Source organism: Giraffa tippelskirchi, chromosome 9 (assembly GCF_054371585.1).
Source record: "Giraffa tippelskirchi isolate mGirTip1 chromosome 9, T2T-mGirTip1v1.2.pri, whole genome shotgun sequence".
NCBI lineage: Eukaryota > Metazoa > Chordata > Mammalia > Artiodactyla > Giraffidae > Giraffa > Giraffa tippelskirchi.
The window spans coordinates 71296818-71312452 of NC_137283.1; the positions used below are offsets into that span (position 1 = coordinate 71296818).

The 15635-nt window shown below is 39.1% G+C and overlaps 1 protein-coding gene and 1 long non-coding RNA gene across 6 annotated transcripts in view; one reads left to right on the forward strand and one right to left on the reverse strand.

Moving 5' to 3' along the window:
* The window catches only part of KCNQ5 (potassium voltage-gated channel subfamily Q member 5), a 600369-nt gene that overhangs the window by 466129 nt on the left and 118605 nt on the right, over nt 1-15635 (reverse strand). The window lies entirely within an intron of this gene.
* Nucleotides 1-15635, forward strand: part of LOC145521812 (uncharacterized) — a 33066-nt gene that overhangs the window by 15222 nt on the left and 2209 nt on the right. The window contains exon 3 of the long non-coding RNA XR_014065711.1: nt 14692-14740. This is a non-coding gene — a long non-coding RNA (uncharacterized LOC145521812). The remainder of the gene's footprint in view (nt 1-14691; nt 14741-15635) is intronic.

A 15635-nucleotide genomic window follows, 5' to 3' on the forward strand; every position in this document is an offset into this window, starting at 1 on the left:
TTTTTTGGTGTTAGCTCTAGAAGGTCTTTTAGGTCTTCATAGAACTGTTAGCTTCAGCTTCTTTGGCATTAGTGGTTGGGGCATAGACTTGGGTTACCGTGATATTGAATGTTTCACCTTGGAATCGAACAGAGATCATTCTGTCATTTTGGGGCTTACACCCAAGTACTGCATTTCAGACTCTTTTGTTTACTGTGAGGTCTACTCCATTTCTTCTAAGGGATTCTTGCCCACATTAGTAGATATAATGGTCATCTGAATTAAATTCACCCTTTCTGGTCCATTTTACTTCACTGATTCCTAAAGTGTTGATGTTCACTCTTGCCATCTCCTGTTTGACCACTTCCAATTTACCTTGATTCATGGACCTAACATTTCAGGTTCCTATGCAATATTGTTCTTTATAGCATCAGACTTTACTTTCACCACCAAGTCACAGCCACAACTGGGTGTTGTTTCCACTTTGGCTCAACCTCTTCATTCCTTCTGGAATTATTTGTCCACTCTTCTCCTGTAGCATATGGGACACTTACTGACCTTTGAAGTTCATCGGTGTCATGTCTTTTTGTGAGAAGATGTGTCATCAGATGTTCTGTGTCATATCTTTTTGTCTTTTCATACTGTTCATGGCACTCTCAAGGCAAGAATGCTGAAGTGGTTTGCCATTCCCTTCTCCAGTGGACCACGTTTTGTCAGAACTCTCCACCATGACCCGTCCATCTTGGGTGGCCCTACACGGCATGACTCATAGTTTCATTGAGTTAGACAAGGCTGTGATCCATGTGATCACTTTGGTTAGTTTTCTGTGATTGTGTTTTTCATTTTGTCTGCCCTCTAATGGGTGAGGATGGGGTATATATGTGTTCTGAGGACAGAAAAGGTAGCCAATAGAAGTGTAGAATGGCTTCTCACTAAATCATAGAGATGTCTCACTCAGTCCTAATTACGTTTTAAGAATATCTTCCCATAAAACAAGACGAAGCACCAATTTCTGACTCAGGAATGAATTTATTAACATGAAAACTGATGATATTTGACTGTCACTGGTTTTTAAAAGTAGTAATTTCAAACAGTTAAACTGTTTGATGACTTCTTATTCCAAGTATGTATATTTTCTCTGTATTATCCTTTTTATAATGAATGTGAATACGCTTTGACGACAGAAACACTCAACTTAGCAAACACCCTTTCATGGTCCCGTTACAACAGGAATCATCTTAACTCCATAGCGTGTTACTAAGTCGTCTCAAATATGGCTTAAACCTCCATTTTCATCCATATTTTCTAGCTCTCGTTTCCACTCTGAGTCCAGACCTCACCAGATACTTCACTACCTAAATGGACCTCTGCTTTCCTGACCCTGTGCCTCAGCTCATACTGGACCCACCCCTTAGAATTAGTTCCCAACATTTCTATTAAAAGCACTGTCTACCCCTTAGGATCCAGTTCAAATGTTGTTTATCACTCCCTCTCTATGCCTTTACCTCCCCCACCTCTGCCTTGGATAAATCCTTCTTGTATTAAAGCTAATTTGGAACAGTTTTATTTTTTTTAATTGAGCCAAATTGTAGGCTCCTTAATGGGGTAACAACAGGTCAGCCATTGTTTTGCATGCACTGCCAGTTCTCTCCAAGTGAAGATTTAGAATATCTTTGGTCAATTGGCATCCTTTGAAGGTATATATTTTTGAGTGGCATTAATTGATGAAAGTCACTAAATAAATGTTGAGGGATGGAAGTGGGAGGATTTAACAGGACAGTCTTTTTTAGGATACTATAAACAGGTGAAGGGATTTATTTCCAGCAAGTTACACCCCCGGCATCCTTATAGATTTGCTTATAAGACACAAAATCAGTATAAGTGTGACCAATAGATCAGGGTGTTTTTTTTTTTTTTAGAATTATGTATCTATTTAATTCAGAGCCTCTTAATTCCAAATTCAATGACCTTAATGTATCAAAAATAACTGTACTTGATCATAGGGTGGCTTTACATTCTGAATTATCTGTGTTGTGGCTTTTTTAATCAAATGGATTTTTAAAAGCCCCATATTGTGGCAATATAAAAAATCACTTCAACTGAGGGGAAAAAAAAGGTTATTACTTTTACACATTATTACTTATGATTCATTAATGGTGATAGCTCACCCTATGACCAAAATCTACCATCATCTAGTTTTATTGTTCATAAAATAATCCCAAAGTATTAATACATCAGTAACTCATTGAGCATTATCTGATATGAATAAACTTTAAGTTGTGCTGTTTCCAAGCCTATATGTTGAAATGGAATATTTTCTCCTTTGAAAACTAGTTTACACTTGGTTTCTAGTGAATTTTTATTATTAAATACTTAATCATCAGACTTAAAAGATTATTTATTTCCAGGGCATTCCTTCATGCAGGATATAAGTAGTACATGTGGACTCACAAAACACTCTTTCAGGAAATACATTTGAGAATTTCTTTCCATTGTTTGTGAATGACTCAATGGAGGCCATGTTATTTTCCTCTTGGTCACTGAAGTTTCCCCATTTATAAAAAGTATGTAGAATTTGCCATGCAAGTTATTCTGAATACCATTTTGATAGCAAGGAATACAGACCAAGGTTTTATGAACGTTAACTCCATGCTATTCACTTCTCAAATTAACAGTGATACAGTAATTATGGGTTTTAAAAATGGTTTTGCCTTTTTGGATAGTGTCATTATAATTATAATGGGACCATGAATGGTGTGTATTTCCTTGACAGGCTATATTAATTTATGTTTCCTTTTAATTAGATGATGCTGAAGAAACAAACAAAAAAAGTACCCTATGAAAAGAAAAATCAAATGACTCAATGGTATGTCAAAACAACCCTAATGGCATTACATAAATGGAAATGAAAATTTATAAAAACGTTGTGACCATTAAGAGATTGATTATTCTGTATGTGGGCTTTCTGCACCCTGTATTTTTCCATCCACCTACCTGTGTTTGGACCATCTCCCTGCCCATTCTCTGTGTGGAATGGAAAGCAGAACACAGCAGGAGAAATAAAATGTAGTGAAGTTCAACTCCTTCCTTTTGGCTCCTTGTGAGCAGTTGGAGGAAGTGGTTGAAGGTGAGTTTTAACAGCAGGGACTGAAGTTTGCAGAATATTAATGGTTTTGATTTGCCTACACGATTTCATGAAAAGGGGTATCTGAGGATTAAGTAAATGATCAATGTTATCCAAAGCATATTTCTGAATGAAAATAATTCCTACCTTCAACTAAAAAAATAAACACCAAAGTGAAAACACCTCACAACCAGATGGCTTTAAACTATAAACAAAAATCACTCTCTCTAATTGGCTGGAGAAGTCAGTATTCTGTTTGAACTTTTCACAGAACCTCAATCTAAATATCAGACTCAGGACTTGCCTTTGAATGAAAATGCTTCAAGTGTTGAGAATTCCTTTTGTAGTTTATTCAAACTTCTCTGAATTGTAAGGTTCTGTCATGGCAATGAGCCAGGAGGAGAAATATGAAGAGGAAGAAAATAAATCTGTAATTTAGATTTGTTTGAGATCCAAGTGTCAACTCCCTTAATTCAAGAGTTGAGTCATGGACAAACCACTGGTGGTCAGGGAATGGGTGAACCATGATACATGTGCTTCTAATAAAGTCAGACTATGCCATTTTAGAGCCTTGACGTCTTCTGAATGGAGTACATTCATGTGTGAGCATGTCAGAGCCAGTGCAGGGAAAGCATGAACTTTCCCTGGCAAACTACACACTTACGATTTGCCTCAATACAACACTAGGGCCCTCTTTTCCCCATTGAGCTCTCCTGGCCAGTCTGTGGCATTGACAGGGGCTGTTTGTCCTGATCTGCTGTGCTCTCCATGATGACAATCTGTTTACAAGCTATTCAAGAACACCGGCTGATTTAATGAGATTTTCACCCAAAGTAATCAATAAAATCATTTTTATTAGCATGGGCCTCATATCTCTTGATGAAGGTATAAGCATCAGCTAAAAAAAACTGTGAAAGAATAAAGTGTAGGAATTTAGTCATCTTTCAGTTATAGTCAAATCATATCAGCTTCACAAATTTTAATGTGTGGTCAGCTCACTTGAGGATCTTATTAAAATGCACATTTTTCTTTAATTTTTTGAGGATCTTATTAAAATGCACATTTTTCTTTAATTTTTATGTTTAAAATGTATTTTACTGAAGTATAGTTGATTCACAATGTTGTATTAATTTCTGCTATACAGCTAAGCCATTCACTTCTACATATATATATGTATCTATGTATCTATGTATCTATCTATCTATCTATATATATATATATATATATGTATCTATATATACATTCTTTTTATATTTTTCCCAGTATGGTTTATCACAGGATAGTGAATATAATTCCCTGTGCTATAAAGTAGGACCTTGTTTACCCATTTTGTATATAATAGTTTGTTTAAAGTGTAGATTCTGATTCACTAGTTTTGGGATGTGACTTAAGTTGCTCATTTACAATAGGTTCCCAGGTAAAGCTCCCTAAAATAAGGACAGGTCCATATAGGAAAGATAAAAAAGCATAATCCTTAAGAGACCTCAAAGTCCATACTCTTGTCTCCTTATTGGCAGGATTACATTGCAACATATCATCTTTCATTATTACAATTAAAAGTGTTTGCAATCCTGTCAGATAGAATCAAGTCATTTCATTCCTTTGGGCAATCACTACATTAGTATATATAATGTATGGTATATGTTAATTTCACATAGTAATATAGTTTGGAGAAGGAAACGACAATCTACTCCAGTATCCTTGCCTAGTGAATACCATGGGCAGAGGAGCCTGGTGGGCTACAGTCCATGGGGTTGCAAAGAGTCAGACATGACTGAGCACACCACACCACACACAATATAGTTTAATACAAAAGGATGCTCTTGAGTTTCAACTTATAGCCCTCCCCACCACCTTCAGAGGATATGTTCCAAGACACACAGTGGATGTCCAAAACAATTAATAGTACTGAACTCTACATATACTGTATTTTTTCCTATAAATACATTGCTATGATCAAGTTTGGGCTTCCCATGTGGCTCAGATGGTAAAGAATCTGCCTACAATGAGGGAGACCCACGTTCAGTCCCTGGGTCAGGAAGATCCCCTGGAGAAGGGAATGGCAACCACTCCAGTATTCTTACCTGGAGAATCCCATGGACAGAAGAGCTTGGTGGGATTGCAAAGACATGACTGAGCACAGTTAACACATGATAACGTTTAACTTATAAATTAAGCATAGTGAGGATTAACAACCATAGCTAATAACAAAAAAGAAATATAACAATATATGTTAATAAAAGCTATGTGCAAAAAGATACAAAACATCCTATTATATAGTCTTCAGCCTCCCTGCGCTGATATGAGAGGATAAAATGCCTGCACGATGAGATGAAGTGAGTGAATGACGCGGGCATCGTGACCTGGTGGTAGGTCACTGCTAACCTTCAGGTGATAGGTCAGAAGGACCATCTCTTTCAACTGATTCTGGATCAGGGAGACTGGATCATTGTCCGTGGTTGGGGATCTTGGACGGGATGGCGCAAAATTTCATCACACTACTCAGAATGGGTGTGCATTTTAAAATTATGAATTATTAATTTCTGGAATTTTCCAATTAATATTTTATAATCACAGTTGACCTCAGGTAACCGAAACTAAAGAAAGGGACACTGGGGGTGAGGGGGTGGAAGGGACCACTGTACGATCTGGCACTGCCGAGCCTCAGCGTATTATCCCAAATGGCATTTTCTGACTGTTTTTCTGTTTCCTACATGTAAAATTATATTAATGTTACTTTGAAAGAAAAGATGGTATTCCAAGATTTTGCTTAGATTCTTTTTAAAGCATTTAGTTAATTGCATCCAATGTAAAAGGTGAAAAGCAAGAAGGGAAAGCAATTTTAAGTATCTTCACTAACAGCAGTGCAAGCCTTATTTTCTTTTACCTTTGCTTCACATTTAGTTCAATGACAGCTACCATTAGTATCTGTCAGAGATCCCTGGTGGAGGGAAAGAATGACTCACCCTTTGTCACTGGCATGTCTCCTCTGGTTCATCTGAACCGCCTCCTGATGCTTTTTAAAGGAAGGTAAAAGTTTGACAAGTCCCACCAACAAAACCATGAGAAGGAGAAGAACTGCTTCCAAGGAGCCAGGTCACAGGGCATGTAAGCAATGATGCAGAATTTTAAATAATGTGGCAATCAGAAGCACAGGGACTCGTCTTAATGAAATTAGTCTGGATTTTGAGGCTGGGAGAGGGGCCATTCCCCAGGGTCTTGCAAACAGTGTGCCACAGAATTACAGAAAAGCTTCAATAATGCCACTGCTGTGCATTGAACTGTGTCCATCCAACAGAGGTTGAAGTCCTATCCTATGGTACCTGTCAAGGAGATTCTGTTTGGAAACAGAGTCTCTGCAGATGTAATACAGTTAAAATGAGGTCACAATGGGCTTTAGATACAGTGGTTGGTGTTCTTAGAAGAAGAGAAAAACCTAAAGACAGAGACACAGAGATATACAGGGGAGACAGAGGGGAAATAGCTATGTGATGACAGAGGCGGGGCTTGAGCGAAGTGCTACAAGTCAAGAAATGCTGAGGACCCCTGGGCATTCCTAGCAACTGGGCAGAGGTGAGGAGACTCTTCTCTGGAGCCTTCAGAAGAAATACGACCTTCCCACACCTTGACTTCAGACTCTAGCCTCAAAACCATGAGAGAATAAAATTCTGTCAGTCTAAACCACCCAATTTGTGGTAATTTGTTATGGCAATCTGGAGAAAAAATACAACCACATCCTTTAAGAAGAGTTGGAAATTCACTATGACTAACATCAAAGAGGCACATAATTTTTGTCTCCAACAGTTGCTTTAATTTCATTGCAAAATGTAAACTCAGTTTAAAGAGACCATGGCTGCAATTCTACCATAAACATAGGCTCGCTCTCTTTCTCAGTTGTCAGTCGTGCCCAATTCTTTGTGACCCTTTGGACTGCAGCTCGCTAGGCTCCTCTGTCCATGGGATTTCCCAGGCAAGAATACTGCAGTGGGTTGTCATTTCCTTCCCAGGGGATCTTCCGGGACCAGGGATTGAACTCACATCTCCTGTGTCTCCTGCACTGCAGATGGATTCTCTACCCACTGAGCCATCGGGAAAGCCATAAACAAAGGTAAAATGTAGTAAAACTAAGGAAAAGTTGCAAGTACCCTGACCAGTCCTGACCTTGACTGTTGCCATTGGAGGAGGGTCCTGGACACAGCAGAGTGCGACAGTTACTTACACTCAGTTGATGAAGACATTTAATCTTTTATTGATTTGATACTATAATGAATTGCTAAGTCTGGAGAGCACAGTTCAAGCAATTAAATGATCAGAAGTGACAAAACAAGTGTGAAGGACCAATAATTTCTCAATTGATCTTTCCAGGTTTAAGGAGCCACAGTGCGCATTAGCAATGGACCCAGTTTTCAAAATCTCTCCTACTGTAGAGTTTTAAATGACAAAGCATAAGACCAAATGCAGGAGAAGTGGAGACAGAAAAGCTGAATCACTGGATTAAAAAGTCTTGATATTTTAGCAAAAACAACATAAATGTGCTCATTAAGAATAGCCCAGAAATCAGAATTTTTGTGTTGAATTTTTCTTCTTTGTATTTTAGCTCATCCTTTCCTCTCCATAAATCCATGTCCCTCCCATTTTTCAGTATCCAGTTCTTAACTGGTGATTCGCAAAAAATCTTCCCAGTCTTGCTGCAGGAGTCCTTAACAAGTGTGCTGACCCTCTGTCTTACTGTTTTTCTAGCATATATGTATGTATATTTCTAGCATGTATATATATATATAAAACATATTACAATGTATTTCTAGTATATATAATATAGTATGTATACTATATATAAAGACACGTGTGCCTGCTCAGTCTTGTCCAGTTCTTTGTGACTCCATGGACAGTAGCCCGCTATATAAAGACACTTCATACATATTTCTAGTATATATAAATATATATACCCTGATATATATAATATATATATCTCTAGTATATAAACACACAATAGTTCTAATATGTATATTTCTAGCATATATATAGATAAAATATTCCTAATAATGGTGTATATGTCTCAAATCTTGAGTGCACATTTACACAATTCATAGTAGAAAATTACATAACAGTCATCCCTACCATTTCAAGACAAAACTAATTTCTTCACTCAACTTGTGTCAGGATAAACAAGCTACCATTCCAGGTTTAAATACCTGAAATAATCGTTAGAGCTCATCACTGATCACAGTGGTGCCTGCCTGCCTCCTTATAGACCTCTGGTGGACCAGACTTCCCCACTCCCTGTGAAGTGTGTGTGGCCTTGGACTTGCTTTGGCCAATGAAGGTGAGCAGAGTTGGTGGTGTGTCCTGACCAGGAGGAAGGTTTAAGCACAAGGACATAACTGCTGGCAGCTTCTCTGGGCTGGTGGTTGTGGAAGCACAGGTTGGTCTCAGGGTTTAAGGGTCCACTAAGCCCCTGCAGAAGAGCACATGAGAGGGAAATAGAGGTCCGCTCTTCAGGCTACTGAGATCTGAGGCTTTGGTTTTCTTTTGTTATTGCAGCAAAACCTTATCATGAGAGCAGCAATAACCAAAATTCATACTGTGTCCAATACTTTATTTTCACTTCAGTTAGGACTTGTCCATGAAGTGGGCAGGGTTCACCAGAGAGAAGGTTAAGGCCACAGCTCTGTTAAGAATACAAAACAGAAAGTTATATCAAGCTCCAGTGTCTTTCCTTTCTAAGCTGCTTGTAGAAGATACAAAGTGAACACAAGCATAGACACAATAGATCCCTAATGGGATCAGGATTTTAAAAGGGCATATGTTTATTGCAGCATAATATTGGTATGGCCACTGCTAGAGATGTTAATAAATTGAATTTGTGAAACTGCCATTAGGCTCTGTTTTCATTTATTATAGTCTATAATGGAAAATGAAAATAGACCTGCATTTATAACAAATTTATTTTAAAATTTGAGTTATTAAGCTGTGTGGTAATGTTAGATTAAATTCCATTAAAATTCTATTGACATAATTAAATTAAATTTTAATGACTAAAATCATGAACAATACTTAATGAAATGTATTACTTATATTAATTATAAATATTTCATTAATTAAATTTAATATCATTTGGACTCATCACCAGTCCAAATGTTAATAGAGAAAAACTATAGCTTCTTTATTTATTAATGCTTTTAGGTATATAGTTACACTTCTACTGCTACTCCAAACTTTGATCTTTAATTTTTCTAAGTATTTAATGATTGCTGCTACATGACCTGAAGTCAAGTCTGCATTTTAGATCAAGGTACATCTAAAGTGATTTAAATGATCAAAAGTGCTTGACGAGTCATGCAGAAGCTAGACAGGGCAGCTTTCAACAAGGATAGTTTCAAGACAAAAACATTACAGGTTAGTTTTAGCCCTGAAAAGTGTTTTATATCCCAGCTTCTGTTGACTGATATTTTTGTCTAAGAAGCAAGAATATTTCAGCTTTCTTTTGGTTACAGTATAAGAGACAAGAACAGGAACAGGAGCCCACACTCCCAAGTTCTGAAAGACATCAGAGCAGACTTGGGGCAAATAAGACAGCTGCATCCACTGGGTACGTTATGTTCGCTTCTGTATTTGCACTTGACTGAGTCTCTCACAGAAATTCCAACTCAAGGGCATGGCCTCAAAAGACCTCTGCCAGGCTTGTTTCTGTAGTAGTTAAACTCAACTCACCTGCTCATTAGGAATAGTGAATCTTTTAATAAAATCACTGAGATAACGGTGTAATGATTATTGAATTGTGTATGAAAAGCATTAATTTTAGTAACAAAACATATCACTGACAAATCATGAAGATAAGTAACCAGACACTGGTTATAAGTTACCTGGCAATCTTGAGCAGATCATACTTAGAGGACTGTGGTTATTTATATCTGATGCTGTGAAGAAAGCTGATCTCCTGGAGGACAGCTGATATAAATAGCAGTAGAGAGAGAAGCAGGCAATTCACACTTGTATACGTGATCAAGTAGATCAAGGAGAACTTCTGCAACCCTTTTGAGCTTTGAAAACTACTTCTAAGATTGTATTGAGATGGCACCTATTATACAAGGGAAGTTTTACTGCATTATGTTTCAAGAGAAATATTTTGGTAACCTTTCAGTTACACTGCATTAACATTCAAATGACCTATTACAACAAAGGATACTGAAGCTACCTTCTAACCAGCCTTCCATCACTTAGGTCTCCCACCTCCCCAGGGAGATTTCACACTTGCCCCCTCCACCAAATTGCTCCATGAATGTCTGACAACCTAAAATTCATCCACAAGTCATGAACCTTCACTTGCTTCCCTGCTGTATTAAAGCATCTGAGAGCCAGTGGCATGAATGGTGTGAATGGTGGGGTATAAGGGGAATTGTGTGGGGACAGGATGGGGCGTGGGGGGTGGCAGCGGGACATAAGCTGCCCCTAAAATTTCAACTAGAAGATCTCATCCTCCAGAGTTAGCAGATAATGGAATTAGGTTTTTCTGCCTCTCCAGCAACTGCCAGATTTCCTGTCCTTTCCCAAGGACCTCTTTAGAGACTCGCTTCAGCAATCTGTATTTGCTTGGGCTTGGTCTCTTCCTTGCTGATCTGTGAGTCTTCCTGAAGCATTCTTAAATTCTCACTGCAGCTGCATGGGTTAAGCCAAGTCTCCTCTAGTTTCTGTGCCTTTGTAGCGTAGGAAGACCCTGATCATGTGTTGCTAGGTATGTTTTCCCTATTCTAGTGCTCCCAAGTTTTGCTACTTCAAGTGAGGTCTGCGGAACACCTGGGGACCTGTTAGAAATGCAAATTCTCACCACTGTCCCGCTACATTAGAACCTGCAGTTTAACAAGATGCCCAGGTGATTTATACTTATCACACAGTTTTGAGAAATGATGCCCTACGAGACATCTGGACTCCTGCTTCCCCTCTGAGAGCCTGTCATTAATCCTGGAGCCTTTCTTACAGGCTGACTCTTAAAGGAGGTGAGAAGTTGAGGGGTGCCATGATTTGGTGAAACCAGTCTCTCTGGTGACCCAGGACTATTAGTGGTCCTGGGGTGTTGTGTGACACTTGAGACCTTAGCCTTGGAGATCCCTCTGGGAGACCATTAACTGGGTAATCATATGTTCAGGAGGTAGCTGAAGTCCAACGTATTCCCAATTCAAGATTCTTGAACATCCCAGCTCATTATCTCCCCGCTTAAAGAAAGGAGTAGCACATCGGTGACGCCACCCAAACTCCCATCAGAGATCTCTTCCCTAACTGATCAGGGACCTAATGCCAGACTCACACTCTCAAGCCCTTCTGGAAGGAAGCACCCGACTGTTGCTGCTGTTACACCATTCATCACACTGCAAGCCTGGGAACTGAGCTCCTCAAATATGAACGTAATCTCTGACGTCACAGCACTCCAGAGCAAGTACTGGGTCTCTCTCCCCAGAGACAGAGATGCCCAATTCTGGCATTGGTGAAGTCATACTTAGGAGAAAGGGGAAGGGCTGGGAAAGGACCCAGAGCTGACAGAATTCAGCAGTTAGGATCCCCAGGGTTCTATTAGAGTTCAAGGTATCAGACAGGACTGCTAGTTTGTTGACACTTCTAGCACAGTTTTACTTCCTAGAACTTTCCTTCCATCTGTGTAACTGTGCTCAGAAAATCCTTCATCCACTTTAAATCCTCTACTCAGAATACCCTCTCCCTCCTGGGTTGGTAAACATGGGTACATTCCAACAATAACATCGTCATAAAGCTGCTCCTTGCGCTGGTCTTTCACTGAGAATCTCACATTAGCCCTTCAGCCTTGGAACAGTCCTGTTGACTCAGATGACCTTGACAGGCTGCTCCGTAGCTCCCAATACAACAGCTGCCGTGGCCAATCTGTCACTGACAGCGGATGTCCAGTTACTCACTAGTAGGGAAGTTTCTCTCAAGACAAATGGGTCCTGGCAACTGCTCTGAGTCTCTTTCCTCCTCTCAAAGTGATTTAGATTTGGTCTCCCTTCATGTCCCTCCCCCAGTCTGCTTCTCTGCAAGGCCACTCATCCACTACGATCAAGTCCTCTTATTCTTTTTGTTTCCAGTGCCTTAAACTGGCAAATGTGCGCTCTGTTGTCTCAAGTCGTGTCCCACTCTGCAACCCATGGACTGTAGCCCGCCAGGCTCCTCTGTCCATGGGATTCTCCAGGCAAGAATACTGGAATGGGCTGTAATTTCCTCCTCCAGGGGATCTTCCTGACCCAGCGATCGAACCTGCATCTATGTCTCCTGCATTGCAGGTGGGTTCTTTACCAACTGAGCCACCTGGGAAGCCCAAACTGGCAAATGAGAGACACTCAATAAATACTTGTGAACTGAAGGCAATTGAAACAGAAAAACCAGAGATGCTACTCTATCCAGGGCAGAAATCAGAACATTTTTAGAAAGCTATGGGATTACTGTGGGATTCCCTTGTGGCTCAGTTGGTAAAGAACCTGCCTGAAGTGAGGGAGACCTGTGTTTGATCCCTGGGTTGAAAAGATCCCCTGGAAAAGGGAAAGGCTACCCACTCCAGTATTCTGCCCTGGAGAATTCCATGGACTGGATAGTCCATGGGGTCGCAAAGAGTCAGGATTGAGTGGCTTTCACTTTCACTTTCATGGGATTACTGTAATAAACAGTGGGAAAAGCTATTTATCTGGTAAGTACTTCAGTTTTCTGGTGGCCCACTCCCTTCAGTCTGCTGAGACAGTGAGCTGAGAACCCAGATAAGCTGTTCACAGACACTTTGTCCCACAAAAACTGAGATCACAAACTCACTTTGTGCCCCTACATTTAGGGTAATTTGTTACACTGCAGTAGATAACAAATACAATGGCCTAAGCTTATAGTGCCATGAATATTCTTAAAATTCAAGAGGTAATTTTATTTTCTTATTTTATAGATTTATAGTGTATGAAGTTGATGCTGAATGACATCAATTCCTGGGAACAGAAAACAGCAGAAGAGCTGCTGTGAGAATTAATAGCTTCTTGGGCCCGAGTTCTCGGCTCAATGAACACACCATCTGCAGCTCTCTTCCTCTGATAGAGAAATAAATTATTTAGGGGATTTGATGTTCTTTAAATGTTGTGCTTGTAAGGGTGGCATCTATATTATCACTTCTAAGGAAGACTAGGTTTTAAAATGAAATTTAGTGGAGCGCAAAAGCTCCGAGTTGTTGCTATGAAATGAAAGAAGTTCAGAATCAATAGAGACCAGGCAGAAGAAAACCAAATGAGCAGTGAGTGGAAAGGTTGTTGAAAGAACAGGATGCAGTGAAATTTAAATTTTTTCCTTCCGTCTTACCCACTGGTCTCATGTAATACATCACAAATGGTGGCTTCTGTCCTTCACATGCAGCGTTATTGTCAGCCTTTTTCAGCAGTTAGTCCATGGAAATACCCACTGGAGAATTGATTTCTACAACTTTCCACAATGTTCATCATTCTCACAATTCTTATATTAATTTGTAAATTCTGTTTTAAAAGTGTTTTAAATAGTCTTTATTTTTAGAGCTGTTTAGGTTTATGACAAGTTGAGCACAAAAGAGATTTCCCATGTGGGCTTTGCTCTGACCCATGGACAGCGTCTTCCACTGTCAATATCCCCACCAGATGGTCCATTTATTAGCAACTGACGAACCTACACTGACTCATCATCATCACTCAGGGTCCATAGTTTACATCAGGGTTCACTCTTGGTGCTGCACATTCTATGGGTCTCGACAAAGGTGTAATGGGATGTGTCCACCATTATAGCATCATACAGAGGAGCTTCACTGCCCTAAAAATCCTCTGGATTCCCACTACTCATCTCCCCTCCCCCAATCCCTGACACCGTTGATCTCTTTACTGTCCCCCAAAGTTTTTCATTTTCCAAAATGGCATATAGTTGGAATCACACAGTAAGTATGTAGGTAGTCTTTTCAGATTAACTTCTTTTATTTGGTAATATGCACTGCAGTTTCCTCTGTGTCTTTTTATAGCTTGATAGCTCAATTCTTTTTAGTACTGAACAATACTCCAGTGTCTACATCTACCATCGTTTATTTATGCATTCACCTGCTGAAAGACATCTTTGTTGCCCTAATTCCTTTTAGATATCGTTTTTTCTGTGCTATCATGCCATTTCTTGTATTTTACTATGGAAAATAATAAATTTAATACAAATAATAATAAAAAGTTATAAATAATAAATTATAAAATAAAATATTTTATAATAATGTAATAAATTTAATACAATAGCAGAACCAAAGCTAATTAAGAAAGTAAGGTTTTCCAAGGACTATGTAAATTGACAGTCTTACCAGTTTATTTGCATATAATTTGAGATATATTGAGAAATGCTGAATAGCTCCAGTTGAGAACCTGAAATGGAATGTAATACTCTGATATATTGATAGACATTTTCAGAGTTAAATGATTTCACACAGTAGAATATCTGGACCCTGGATGGAGTCTCTGAGAAGTGAGCCTCCAGGTAGTGGTGGAGGCTGTTTTGAGTCTGAGGAACACAGATGTCAGATGTCATCAATGTCCTCAATCTTCTCTCATTGACAGGTTCTGTTTGCCTCTTTGGAAGCAATTTTCAAACATCTTTCACTAGATTGTAAGTAATACATTTTATATTCTCCATCTCCCTCCCCTCATCCTCCACACACACAAAATTAAGAAAAGTTTCGTGAAACCGTAGTTACTGATACATATTGTGGTAAAGTAAAAACACAATAAAGTCGATATTGAATGTGATTTCATTGATATTTAAATAAAAGAGGAAAATTTCCTAGTTCAATACTACAAAAATAAAGAAACAGAAGCTATCACACTGTTGTCTATGCACTAAATCTACATTAGCCCCGTCTACAAGACCCACAGGATGAAAACTCCCCTCCAGTGCCCACCCAAGCTCTCCTTCAGGGCACCACGGGAAGCTGCTCCCAAATCTGGCCAACTTAGTGGCTTGTGAAGAGAAGAAAAAAATCATCTGTATTTTTTGAAAGCCTTTGAATCCAAAGGCATAGACTATCTCTTAATCCTCTCTGTGAGCCCTGTACAATCTGTGCCCTTTGGGGACTATATTTTAACTAATTACTGAGGTGCTTAAATTCTAAAGAAGAGAAAGGGAACATGAGGTTCAGTTCCTCTGGAAAACGTTTTACAGTTAAAACTACAAGCCCAAAGTAGTGATTTCCAGCTCAGATTTTGCTCAACATTACTTTGTCTAAAAGTGACCCTAAGAGGTGAAAAATAATCAAACTATACTCATTTTCTTCACTTTCCAATTTCCCTCTCAGCATTTTCCTTCTCCTCTACAAGATACTTGAAAAGAAAATTTTAAAAAGAATGTTACTCATTCTCTCAGGGACCAGAAGTTGCCTCCGTGGTATCCCATCTCCCATCCTCCTTAGTAACAGAAATTCTGTTTTCTTTAGAGCAGTCCCTTGCACAGATAAGGATAGGATGGAAGTGCGAAAGAGTAGGGCTTCTGAAAGGCCTTAGAAGAG